Below are 13,717 nucleotides of genomic sequence, written 5' to 3' on the forward strand. Positions count from 1 at the left end.
AGAGGTTGCTTGTTCAAGTTGAGCAGCTGTTAACAAAGACTGCAGAGTTTTAAATAACCCGAATAAATGAAATCTTTTCTCCCTCTTCAGTTAATCAGGCCTTGCTTTCTCTGTATGTCAAAAAACTGTTTGCTTTCCTCTTGCACAGACATTTTTTCACGGCAGATGAAAGCTGAATGTAGGACATAAACAGCCAGTCCATGGACTGAATGAAGCCTCATTTAGCAGTGGCTTCATGTCTTGTGGATCTGCCGCTTTTGTCCTGGTAAAGTGCAAGGGTTGGCATAAGCTTTTCTCATGGCTGGACAGTTCTCGTGATTCATTCTCCTGTGTGATTTCTCTGGCGTCTAGTAAGATTTATTCTACAGCCTTTCTCTTGGAGAGGGGAAGGCTTGGACAACCCAAACCATGGGGACAGAATTGAGACCGAGGAGCTGCTACCGTCATCTCTAGAGATGTCATGGACTGTCAAAGCCCTGGTCCTTGGCTTCAAATACTTGGAGCTGCAGACAGGTCACTGAAGGGCACGGGACTGCAAGCCCATGTCATTTGGGGTGCAGCAACTGCTCTCCCTGACCCTGCCACCCCTGTGTTACAGCAGTCGCTCCGCAGCATTTGCATGAACTGGGTGTTTTTTTTCCTCTCCGGCAGCACAGAGAAGTTAAGGACAATGTGAAATTTTATGTGCTCTTTAAAGCATCTCTCACATTCTTTCCTCTTGCAGAAGGGAAACTGGACTTAAAATACATGGAGCTTTCCAGGAGGATGAGAGAGACTGAGCTCTGGAAGTACTGACAGGCTGGGGGAAAGTGAGCAGGGCCTGTATGGAGAAAGCAGAGCTTGTGAGCCTGATTAAGGGGGCTGGTCCCAAAGTGTACATGTGGAAACCTCACTTCAGACCTTTGGTTGACACCAGTACCAACTCCATATTGATCACAGACACTGTCTAAAGGCACGGTTGGGGTTTTTACTAGGAATTGCTTTTGTAGCATCCTAGCAGTGCAAGACATTTTTCAAGCACCTTCAGAAAAGGTTATTAACAGACATACACTCATTAATTATTTACCTTGCAATAGGTGAGCAGAGGTCCTAGTATGCCAAGACCTATACATATGCGCACTGGATGGACACATGCACACAGAGAAGCTGGTTTGCTACGTTATTCTCTGAAGACACAGTGTAAATAAAGCCACAGAGGAAACCTGTGAAGAAATAAAAGTGCTCTGCCCTATTACCAGTGAAGTCAAGGGTCTCTCGCTGATGTTACTGAAAGAAGAATTAGCCATAGGGTATTCCTGCAGCATGTGGTACTATGGAATGGAGACAGGGAAGGAGGGAAGTGCCAAAACACAATGGAGGTGAAACTCGTGTGCCCTGTCTTAGCTGCCTGAAGCACAGGGTCCAGGTCTGAGCTAGTTCACATATGGCAGAAACAGGCATCTCAAGAGGCGCTTTCAAGCCCATCAGTTTTCAGAGTGCTGGCCAGTCCCTCACTCACCAAGATCTCACCTTCACACATGTAGTCTAGCACAGATGGATCCTATCCTACGTTCTCTGTTGCTTTTTCTCTCTCTTTCAGCACAGGTAAGCAAGTGAGTAGCAGTACAGATAAAAATCGCAGCTATTAGTCAGAAAGTGCTAACCAAAACGAACCAGCCTAAAGCCTGTGTTGCTAGGAAACAATCTGCCTCTTACTATGCATGGCTACCGTTTGTGTGCATCCACTCTTCCGATTTTCTTTAAGTAAGAAATTTCCACTACAAGTTGGCACAGAATCCAGTCCTCTCCAGGTCCCATGATAGTTTAATTTAACCTCAGGCTGCTGGTCCAAGTGGCTTCAGTTACTTGGTTTTAGTGTGCCAGAAAACTGGCAGAATTCACATGCCTGTTTTGGAAATGCACATGGGCATATGCAAACAGGGACAGCTGAGCTCAGCAGGACATAGTGGTGGGTGCTGCCTTCTGGCTTTTCAGCCTCTCCTGGAGGTTTCCTCCCTTCAGTGATGCTGTTGCTTCTAACCTGCCTGCTTGTGACTATCTGACCAGATCCAGAGGCAAACCCAGGCAAAAAAAATTATTCCTGCTAAAACTATTTTTCTCAGGATGAGCTACACTGATAGAACTACCTTCAACCTGCGTTTTAAGTCAGTGCTAGGGAACTCTATTGATTTACTATATTTGAATTTAAGTCAGTGTAGCTAAATCAATAACCAACCAGAGCAGAGATTAGGTTCCCCATTGATTTTAAGTGAGCCTGACACCGGTAGAGTTTGTAATTTACAAGCACAAGATAACTTGATGTGACGCAGCTTTAAATCTCTCTGGCCACATTACATGAGCTGCACCTGAGCTCTGCAAAGATTTAGGCTGGGACTTGGAGGAGGGTTTCCAATGATGCATTCCTAGTCTGCTGATGGTTGCTGATATGTGAGGTCTCCTGACAAAACCCAGTGTGTGACTGCTTCCCAACGTGATTCTATCAGAAAACTGAAATTGAGCAAAAATCATGGGTGTTGCTTTTTTTTTTTTTTTGGGGGGGGGGTGTGTGTGTGGGTGGGGTGTATTATTTAAAGCATGTCATTATGCTTATCAGGGTTAGGAAAGGGCTCTGCCTGCAGTGCCATCAGCAGTATGGGAGTGCCATAATCTTGGTTCAGGCAGGGAAAGGAGAGCATTAACCAGCAGAAGTCGCAGTCTAAGCACTAGCTGCTAACACTGATCAGCAGGAGCCAGAAATCACATCACCTTATAATCTCATATGGAGGTGTTTGGCATCAGCTGCAAATTCCACAGGCAGCTCCTTGGCCATAAATCCATCTTGGCTTTCCTGAAGGCTCTTGCCTTTCATCTTAGCAGTGAAGGAAGGAGGCAGGGTCCCAGCGGATAACTCTGTCCATTACACATTACTGAATAAGGCAGAATCCTGGAAAAAACAGACATGAGAGAGTGTTTTTCAAAAATCTGAATGTAGGGCACAACAACGGACAGAATTAAAGTGTTTCACCTTGTACTTGTAATCTTATAATGGATGGGAGAGCGAGTCAGTATGGCACAAATCATAGAAACGTAGAATGGTTGGTGTGGGAAGGGGTCTTAAAGGCCATCTGGTTCCACCCCTGTGCCATGGACAGGGACACCTCCCACCAGCCCAGGTTGCTCCCAGCCCCGTCCAGCCTGGCCTTGAGCACCCCCAGGGATGGGGCACCCACAGCTGCTCTGGGCAGCCTCTGCCAGCGCCTCGCCGCCCTCACGGTAAAGAATTTCTTCCCCCTATCCAATCTAAATCTCCCCTCTTTCAGGTTAAAGCCATTCCCCCTTGTCCTGTCGCTGCAGGCCCCTGTAAAACGTCCCTCCCCAGCTTTCTTGTCGGCCCCTTTAGGTACTGGGAGCTGCTCCAAGGTCTCCCCGGAGCCTTCTCTGCTCCAGGCTGAACCACCCCAGCTCTCCCAGCCTGGCCTCACGGCAGAGGGGCTCCAGCCCTCTGAGCATCTCCACGGCCTCCTCTGGGCTCACCCCAACAGGTCCGTGTCCTTTTGACGTTGGGGACCCCAGAGCTGGACGCAGCGCTGCAGGGGGGTCTCACAAGAACGGAACAGAGGGCAGAATCCCCTCTCTCGCCCTGCTGGTCACATGTATTTACATGTCCCCTTGTGGGGATTATACCAAAATCCATAGATCTTTGCTGTTTGGGAATAAATCTTAAACAAGCCTGCATTTGCCTTTGCTTGCTGTCTTTGTAGCAATTTGCCACATATATGCAGCCTAGTGCAACTGAAATAAAAACTTGTTATAAATAAAAATATAAGCTTTCAGCCTTTAGACCTACTCTAGGCCTACTCTAAGTGCATCTCTTCCCACCTTGGTATATTATACTTTGCCAAAATTTATAGATCTCCAAGGGCTTTACTACCTCCTTTTACTCTGCTAAACTGATGTTTTAGGAATATTTCAATAGAATTTGAGCTCTTCACTCTCTTATTGTTGCTGTGGCATTCTTTAAATCCCTTGAAATCAGGGATTTATACAACGGATGGCAACACAACCAGAAAATCTCACTACTCCAGGACATTCTGCACATTTAAAGGAATTATCTGCCGTCTATACAGTTAATGCCTGTGAGCTTAATTTTAAGTACTGAAAAGGAAGGCACAGGAAGATCAGCAGAAGGCTGTGGTACAACTCATAAAAGGAAAGCAGAGGGCTGTTTTTTTTGTGTTTCTACCCCAAAAAAGCCCCCGTCTCCTCGTGGGAGTGAGCAGAATCCCTTCTAATCCCACCAGAAAGGAACGTGCCATCTCCCATCATGGGTTGCACTGCCCAGGCATCCTCATACTGGAAAAGGTGTGGGTGACAGCAAGGCAGGTTATGACACACTGAGTCCTGAGGGAACAGCTTCAGCCTTGACAGGCAGAATCTGAGCTGGTCCCAAAGCCTGAGACTGGCAGCAGACCCCTTAAAGGCAGGAAGGAACCTTTCTCTGGTAACTTGACCCATCCTGGAAAAAGAGACCTACTTTCTACTAGCTGGAGAAGCAAAATAAAACAAGATGCAGTACTTGGGGGGAAAAAAGGTAGTTCACTCATTGGATGCTCTTGAAATACACCGTTCTTTCTGTACCTCAGTGCCACATCAAACACCAGTAGAAAAAGAACCCAGATAGCTTAAATATAATGGTAAAAATGGTAAAAAGCAAACCTTTGGTTTTTGTTACAAATGAATAAATGCCTGAAAGTTCACGTCTGAACCTTGGCAGCCTTGTCTTGTCTGGAAAACCTGGTCTTGAATCACTTGACTGAGCACACATCTCTAGTTCAGTCGTTTGGGATGCCCAGCTGGGCTGTGGATGTGCACCTCCTGGAGGTCCTGTCTCATATTTGCCCACACTGGGTGTCTCAGCCGAGAGAGTTTGAAATGGCTCTTAGTCTATGTGTTGAAGTCACCAAATCAAACCTGTCTTGTTTGGTTTTGCAGTGAATTTTCAGTATTTCCTGTCACAAACATAGGTAGACAGATAGATGGATGGATAACTGTATATACATACACACACATATATATATGTAAGTTAATTGGGTACATCTGCTTTAAAAAAGGGAGTGGTGAATGACATGAAAATTAATCTGTCAAATGTGGTTGAAATGCTCTGATGAGCAGGTAAAGACTTTTGATAGATTTTGCACTAATGCACTATATTTTTACTACAAACCAGTTGGATTATCCTTATTGAAGGGCTTGAATCCACCTGCCCACCAGTGCAGTCCTTGTACAAGGTGGCATTCTTAGGGAAAATACTCTGGTCTTACAGAAGGGAGAGGAAGTTCCTGGATATCAGGAAATAAGTTATTGTAGGCCATTAGAAAATCAAGACCCTTGAAACTATAGTCTCTGTTGATGTAATTCAGTTGACTTCAGCAGCAACTCATTTGTCTTTTGGTTTTATTGAATTCACTTGTAGCTCAGCAATCGAAATCTCCGTAAGATTGTTCTTCCAGTTAGGGGTCTTCTAGTCTTTTCAGGTCTCCCAAGCTTATGTGGGCCTAGAAAAGATCACAACTCTGTTGAACTGAAAAGAACTTAAAAATGCAGCTTTCTCCTCTCTGAGAAAGGGACTATGGAAGCAATCTTTCACGTAACATAAAACTTTCATTTCGAGGTATTCTCAAGAGAAACAAAGTGAGAGCTAGAACCACCAAGAGGCACCAGGTTTCTTCTATTTATTCACTGATTACCAGTTATTAATTCATCTACCTTCCTGATGAGATCTTCCTCCACCTTCAGATGAGGTGGCTGGATCTCAGAGCTGAGATCTCCGTTTCACAGCAGGCCATATGCTGGTGGCCAGGCCAGCTCTGGAGGAGGTGTGCCAAATCAGGTCCTGAGGTGGTGCTCAACCAGCTACTACATCAGCGATCTGCTGCTTGCCTCCTCCATGAAAATGGCAGCACAACCCCATGACAATACTCCTAATATCCATGTTTTAGAGGGGGTGGGGTAGAAATTATCAACCAAACCATGTAATTCAGTCTTCATGCTGGTAAAGACAGTCTGGGAGAGGAATGGTTCCTTCTGCATCAGAAATGAACCAAGAACCTGCCTTAGTATTAACGTTGCTTGTCTTTCAGATGTGCTCTGTCGCAGAAGTTGAGCTGTGTCCTTCATCCCTTCCACCTTGGTAAGATTTTCTGGCACTTCATAAAAGCATGGAGTATCAACTCTCGGGATGTGGCCAAACACACCTTACTTGAAACCTTCCTGTCTACCCTCAGTTTCCTCCCAGGTACATCTGGATAGGATATTCTGCATTTCCTGTCCAAAACTACCATATTATTTTGCAGTGAGGTCTACAACTATGTACAGAATACACAGATTTGTATTTCATTGCCAAAGCACTCCAATAAATGGATTAAGCTATGTTGCCTAAAGTTGGAAAAGTACTAGAGTTTTCCTTGTGGCCAAGACTCTTTCTCTGTTTAACATATATGTACACATATAAATATATATATATTTAGATCCTGGTTCAAGACCTCTTGTCTGCTCAGCTCTGACTTATTTGCCTGTGGAGTGACCCATGGAGCCAGGTGTGCAGGTAAGGATAGACTCGTGATTGCCATGAGTCAAATGAGCTCAGCAGAGCCTGAACAATTTCCATCATCCCGTGGCTTGGTGGGGGTTCCTATGCAAAACTACTTAGAGGGAGAGGCACTCAAGTCACATCAATGCCTAAGTAGCTATTTTAAAATTAGGAAGGAAAATACTCTGAACAAAACATGGGAGTGGAAATGTTTTGTGTACCAAGCAGGAGTCCTGCACCCGATTAACTGATGCAGAAATTGCTGCTATCAGCCCACAGTGTACTGGAACTGTCTTGTTCTGTAAGTCGACATTTGCTGATGCCAGCAAACTCAGCAGCCCAAAAAAGCTATTTTTTCCCTACTGCTGAGACCACCATGTCATAAGCTCTGGCAGAAGAGGTGCCTTCTGTCTCCCAACATCACATGCCAAGAGAAAGCCTTTTGTCCACCTACAATAGAGCTAGTGGCAGAGAAGGAAGTTGTGAAACACTAGTTAGTGTTGCTGGCAAGTGAGTCGTAAAGGAGGCTTCTGCCAAAAGGACACAGGCTGGGATCTGACCTCCCTTTCTGTGCTCATAGCTAGTGTGTATAGGTGAAGCTGTCTCTTGTAGGGAGCACTGGAGGTGGGCTGCGTGCTGAGCTGAGCCAAGAACTCCTTGGAAGTGAACAGCATTGTCAGTGCTGGGGCAGAGATCCGGGTCTGCGTTGGAAACACGGACAATGCTTCCCCTCAGTCTTTCCACTGAGGGATTTCTGCCACATGGGCAATTGCCATGCATCTCAGAATGCAGCTATGAAATTGGTACAGCCATCCCAAATTAAATAATAACCTGGAGGAGAGGGGCAAGAGTGGGAGGGTGGGACTGAGCAGCTTTCGGGCTGGCCAAATTTGGCATAATTTTTATTTGCTAAAATCTACCTTCTTAATAGTCCTTGCTTGTGCCTGCCCTCTCTTTCTAAGCAACATCGGCTCCAGAGTGTCAGAGCAGCAGGATGAGGTGCCTCTGGATGTTGGATATGTGTTGTATTGGTCCCCTCCGAAGCCCAGCAGCTCCTCTCCCCCACCATTGCCCATGCTCAATGCATCTAGATCTGGCGGGACACCAGTGAGGTGGTCCTCGGTGTCTGCTATGAGAGGTGCAAGGCAGAAGAGGGTGCAGTGGGATATTGCCTGATAGCACAGTGTGTGCGGACATGAAGGACCTGCTCCCTCCCTGCTAAGGGGCACTCGCTGTTTCCTCCCTGCTAGAAGCTGCGCAGGGCCATAGGCACATGTCAGAGCAGTACTGATTACTCTCAGGGTGAATCTTCAGACCCTTATTTACAAGCCCAAGGGCTCAGCAACATATTTTTAAAGTGGAATCTGCAATTTTGGCATTTCCACGTGCCTCTGGGAACCAGGAATTTTAACTGCAGCAGTGCCAACTCCATCCAGCCTTAAACAACCCTACAACTGCTTGACTCAGCTCTTTTCACACCTAAATCACACTCTCGTTGTTGGCTCTCATCCTCAGAAGACATTTCACTGCAATAGCATTTTCAAAGATGCTCCTTGAATTTGGCTGTTAATTTCGCATTTGTGGCATGTGAATTAAATGGCCGGATTCTGCAAGCCTGAAGCAACTTGAATGTGCCCATGACTCTTGTTCTTGCCAAATATTTGTTCTTGAAGTCAAATAAACCTTCCTGTCTACCCTCAGTTTCCTCCCAGGTACATCTGGATAGGATATTCTGCATTTCCTGTCCAAAACTACCATATTATTTTGCAGTGAGGTCTACAACTATGTACAGAATACACAGATTTGTATTTCATTGCCAAAGCACTCCAATAAATGGATTAAGCTATGTTGCCTAAAGTTGGAAAAGTACTAGAGTTTTCCTTGTGGCCAAGACTCTTTCTCTGTTTAACATATATGTACACATATAAATATATATATATTTAGATCCTGGTTCAAGACCTCTTGTCTGCTCAGCTCTGACTTATTTGCCTGTGGAGTGACCCATGGAGCCAGGTGTGCTTGAGTCAAACACACCCATGCTGTGGTTGATCATGACCTGATTATGTTGCTGTGAAGTCAAAGGGTGGCTGTGAGGGGAAAGCAGCCCTTTAAAACCATTTTCATCAAATTCCGAGCAGTCTTTGGGAGCGAGACAGCTGTTAGATGCATTGTGGGCACTGAGATGGGAATTCCTGCCTGTTTAATCAGGCAGCCATCTGCAGCGGGCAAAACCGACCCCAGCAAGTCAAGCAGTGGAAAGCTGCACCTGCAAGCTGTGTGTGCACCTGTTGTGTGGTTGGGAAGAAAAAACCCACACGTTTAAAGTCTCACTCAAACAAATGAAACCTGAAGTATGGAACCTGTATGGAGGTTAAACAGCAACAGCTCCATTGTGGACCATCTTGCGCACTCAGCTGAGAGAGAAATCCGTGCATTGTGGTGAGGAGCCATCTGCGCTTAGGAAAATTTCTGAATGTCGGTAAAAATGACAACTCTCTGTTAAAAGTTCTGTAGCTGGGTTATCATGCTCACTGCTTGAAGTTCTGGACTATTAGCTTGAAGGATATTACAGCGATGCCTTTGGATTATTGCCTGTGAGGGTTCAGCAGGGAGCTGAGGCAGTGAAGTGCCCACAGAGCCCTGGTGAAGAAGCAGTAGCGAACCCCACCATCTGTGTTTAGCTCAGGCACTGTAAGCAAACATTAAACAAGTGCTTTGCATCAATACACACACGTATTTCAGCCTGCCGGTTGGAAACAGCCTGTATTGCACATGCGGGCAGGCAGGCAGCATGACGTTGAAGGGCAGCCCCCTCCACCAGCTGCCCGCACCAATTCGCATCAGGCAGTTGATGCCCAGCTTTTACTGTCAGACCTGAGCCTATCCACCTGACAGTTGATTGCTGTCATTCCAGGACTCGATGAATAAAGTTTAAGTCACCCACTTCTGCTCGAGATGGATTTTATGCAGTCATAAACTGGATGACACCAAACTGGTATGCCGAAGGATCATACTGCCACCCAGATCTTGACAGGCTGGAGAAATGGGCCAACAGGAACCTCATGAAGTTCAGCAGGAAGTGCAAAGTCTGCACATAGGCAGGAACAACACCAGGCACCAGTATATGCTGGGGGCCACCCATCTGGAAAGCAGCTTGGCAGAAGAGGACCTTGATGGACACCAAATTGAACGTGAGCCAGCACAGTGCCCTTGCAGCAAAGAAGGCAAGTGGTCTCCTGCGCTGCCTTAGGCAAATTGTTACCAGCAGGCTGAGGGCGGTGATCCTTCCCCTCTACTCTGTTTTTGTGAGACCCCATCTGGAATACTTTGTCCAGTTTTGGGCTCTCCAGTACAAGAGAGATGTGGACATACTGCAGAGATCCTGTGAAAGACCATGAACATCATTAAGGATATGGACCATCTCTCCTATGAGTAAAGTCTGAGAGAGCTGGGACTGTTCAGCCTGGAGAAGAGAGGGCTCGGGGGGATCTTATCAGTGTATATAAATACCTAAAGCGAGAGTGCAAAAAGGATGGAGCAAGGCTCTTTTCAGTGGTGCCCAGTGACAGGACCAGAGGCAATGGGTACAAACTGCATCATGGGAGGTTCCCTGTGAACATCAGGAAACACTTTTCAAATGTGAAGAAGACTGAGCGCTGGGACGGGTTGCCCAAGGAGGTTGTGGAGTCTCTATCCTTGAAGGTATTAAAAAGCTGTCTGGACACAGTCCTGGGCAATTGGTTCTCGGTGGCCCTGCTTGAGCAGGGGGCTGGACCAGATGAGCTCCAGAGCTCCCTTCCAATCTCAGCCTTTCTGCTATTCTGAGATATTGTTTCTTGATTAAATACAGGATCTTGGCTACAGGCACGACTATCCATTTTCCCAAGCGTCAAGCAAGAATGTTGCAAAGTAAACAAAGCCAAATGGTGTGCAGACATAGCCAAAATTAAATTAAAAGTAACAAAATGATTGAGGACCCTCTTTGGATTAATCACCTACCTCTGGTCAAGGCCATCGCAAGTGCAGGTTTTATTTAGAGCTTTTAAAAATAGGGTAGCAAAAAAGAAAGTTCATTTACCAAAGTAATCATTCTGTGAGATGATAATTGCTTTGGTAGGTTTTTTTGTTTTCCATTAAAAATATTCTTAGAAAGAAAGATGACTTCTTTATACAGAGAAAAAGGTAGTTTTTCTTCATGTAAATGAAAGATTAACATTTTTGAAGGGTTTCTACAACCCACCCAAAGTTTTGCAGGGAAATACAAACCAAAATGCAATTATACGTATTTAAAATACCTCACTATGTTGCCCTCTTAAATTGATTCTTGTTTTACTACTTACAAATCACAGCTGTGTTGAGATAAAGACCAGGTTTTTTTCAGCAGGCATACAGAACGCAAAGAGCAATATATGGCTGAAATCCTATACGATGATGCATTTTCAAGCCTCTGTGAGGAGAGAAGGAAATACAAGTCCTCCTTCCTGCATCAGAAATGTCAGAGTGAGATTTCATGGCCTGTATGTGACACAGGGTGCCTGGCACCGTTCCTCATGGCTCTCAGATCTGCAGATCCCTCTGTTCACCACAGACACGTGGTCAGTTAAGGACTCACAGAGTCAAAGGAATTGGGCAAGTTCATACTAAGAAGTAATTGTCACTTTGTAATTAGCATAGCCAAGCAGCAAAAGGCAATTTTAAGGGTAAGAGGTAATCATGGTGCCTTGAAGTTAAATAGCACTAACAATATTGTTTAGATAGATATGGGGAGAGTTCAAAGAAGTGATCAGTGGGAATGAAAAGAACCTGGAAGCCCACCTTTCCTGCTCCCAGACATCGCTACCTTATTTTGCATGTCCCATTTCTCTACTCTCTCTGTGCTCAAAACCAGATTCCTGGTCCCAGAGTCCAGGGCTGTGCCATAGCTTAGATGCTGTGCTGTCCTCTGGCTGCAATGTACAGGCTCCCTCCGTTTGCCTCCATTTCCATGCTGTAAAGGCAGAATTACACAGGGATGGATCTCATCTGCATAACGAAGAGCTCATTCCCAGCACAGAAGGCCACAGAGCAGATTTCCTCTCTCCATGATCCTAATTTGCCATCTGTGGTGTGCAGCTGGAAGGGGGCTTGGCTTAGCCAGCGGAGCGGGAAAGGGGCAGCCAGAGAATGATTCCCCCAATCTAGGCTTGATGGCATTTCTGTTCACATCAGAGCAGAGCCTGCCCGCTGCTGCGGGTTCCAGTAACGCAGCTGCAGACCAGCGACAGGAAGGCTGAGACCCTCCCTTTCCCATGCGGGTTATGCAGAAGATGGAAAAATCAGAGTTGTTTGAGAAAATCCCCTCTGGAGAAGTGGCCTTTGGCTCATCCGTTACCTAAAGGGCATCCGGCAATCTGCTGCATCTGCGTGGCAACCTGTGCAAGCAGAGCAGTCACCTCGCAACTGGCCGGGGGGTGGAGGATGGCTCTGGGGCACCGGATCAGGCCATGAGGGTCCAGAGATGCGCCTGCTGCATCTAAGATATGTTTCCAGTCTGAAGAAGTGTGGCCAGCAGGTCAGAGAGGTGATTCTGCCCCTCTGCTCTGCTCTGATGAGACTCCCCCTGCAGCACTGCATCCAGCTCTGGGGTCCCCAGTGCAAGACATGGACCTGTTGGAGTGAGTCCAGAGGAGGCCACAAAAATGGTCAGAGGCCTGGAGCACCTCTCCTGTGAGGAAAGGCTGGGAGAGTTGGGATTGTTCAGCCTGGGGAAGAGAAGGCTCCAGGGAGAACTTATTGTGGCCTTCCAATAAGGCCCATTCAAACATCCCCCTTCAAGGGGGGTTATAAGAAAGATCACAGAATCATTTAGGTTGGAAAATGATTTAAGGCCATCGAGTCCAACCATTAACCCAGCACTGCCAAGCCCACCACTAAACCATGTCCCCAAGCACCACATCTACGTGTCTTTTAAACACCCTCAGGGATGGTGACTCCACCACCTCCCTGGGAAGCCTTTCTAGATGGGGACAAACTTTTTAGCAGGACCTGTAGCCATAGGACAAGGAGTAACGGCCATGAACTAAAAGACAGTAGATTTAGACTAGATATAAGGAAGAAATTCTTTTAGGATGGGAGTGGTGAAACACTGGCACAGGTTACCTGCCCAGAGAGGTGGTAGATGCCCCATCCCTGGAAACATTCAAGGCCAGGTTGGACGGGGCTCTGAGCAACCTGGTGTAGTTGAAGATGTCCCTGCTTAATGCAGGGGGCTTGGGCTAGATGAGCTTTAAAGGTCCCTGCCAACCCAAACTGTTCTATGATTCTAAGTTAGAAATGAGATTACAAAGCCCTTTCTTTCATTCCTTGAAGGTGACCTGCCTTTTGGGGTGATTGCTAAAAATCAGCCATCAGGCAGGTCTGTGTTATTTTAAAAGGGCTACAGGGAGGCTACAGTGCTTATTTGTAAATTCAAAAGAAATCTTTCTGTGACATAAAATCATTGAAGCTAAAGAGATATTTTGTCATTGCTCTTTTGTTTTACATAATGCTTGCAGTCATGCGATGTTAACATCACTGGGTGAGGGTAAAAAGTGGAAAACTGCTCTAAGTGTATAAAGTTGTGAAGGCTGGTTGTGTAACTGAGAACAGATGAGAAAGTAAATGAAGCTGATCAGTTATGTGTCCATTATATCGAAATGTTTTTCTGGCTCAGAAGCTTCAAGTATCATTAGTGAATGAAAGGACATTCTAGAACAAGTATAGTTTTTAATCTTGAATACTTTATACTACAATCAGAAGAGATTCTACTCTTGTCTCAAGGACAACTTGTGCTAAGACAGAAGTTTTATTTCAATTGCTGCTAAGCCAGCTATAAGAACAAGGCTCTAAATCCACTGCAGAAACTAGTAGCACTCGTTATGAAAGAACTAATTTCTTAAGTGGTCTTCAGATTTTCCCAGCTTTCAGTGATGGAAGCAACCTGCCCAGCCGGGAGATAACTGAGTAAGCGTCGTCATCCCTGTTGTAGCCATGTCAGCAGCAGAATCGTGACTTGGTTTACAATAGTCTCTGTCTCCTGGGCCCAGGACTTTGGTTTGATATGAATACTATTTGCACAGCCAAAAATAGAAAACCTGAACAATGGCTTTCTTTAACATTAAAAGTGCATGC

The sequence above is a fragment of the Falco peregrinus genome, chromosome 6 (assembly GCF_023634155.1).
Source record: "Falco peregrinus isolate bFalPer1 chromosome 6, bFalPer1.pri, whole genome shotgun sequence".
NCBI lineage: Eukaryota > Metazoa > Chordata > Aves > Falconiformes > Falconidae > Falco > Falco peregrinus.